The sequence below is a fragment of the Penaeus monodon genome, chromosome 15 (genome assembly GCF_015228065.2).
Source record: "Penaeus monodon isolate SGIC_2016 chromosome 15, NSTDA_Pmon_1, whole genome shotgun sequence".
NCBI lineage: Eukaryota > Metazoa > Arthropoda > Malacostraca > Decapoda > Penaeidae > Penaeus > Penaeus monodon.
Genome location: NC_051400.1, coordinates 45,128,706 through 45,129,115, shown reverse-complemented (window position 1 = coordinate 45,129,115; position 410 = coordinate 45,128,706).

The following is a 410-nucleotide window of genomic DNA, read 5'->3' as shown; positions in this document are numbered from 1 at the left end:
TTTTCCCCATGAATAAAGATATTAATTCTGAAAAATGCTTTTCTTTTACCTGAACACAAAATCATAGATCCTATTTAACTCATTCCATCAAAGGGCATGAAATCTCTATGTGTACGCTTCCCTTCATTTAAAAAAAGTCCTTATAAAACAAAGCGGTACCTCTTCGCTCCTTCCATAATAAATTTAACAGGAATGGCAGTTTTAGTCACAACAATGATACGTACAGTTTAGCTGTTCCTTTTTCTCTTTGTACTCTGTGTACCCCGTCCTTGGGAACACATCCTGAACAAGAGTAAAATGTCTAGTTAAAAGAAAGCTACAAAAAGGTGTGTATATAGATATAGAAAGTTTATGAAAATAGTTAATTTTTTAACACGTGATATTCTATATATTTTGAGTTTCATGATGAG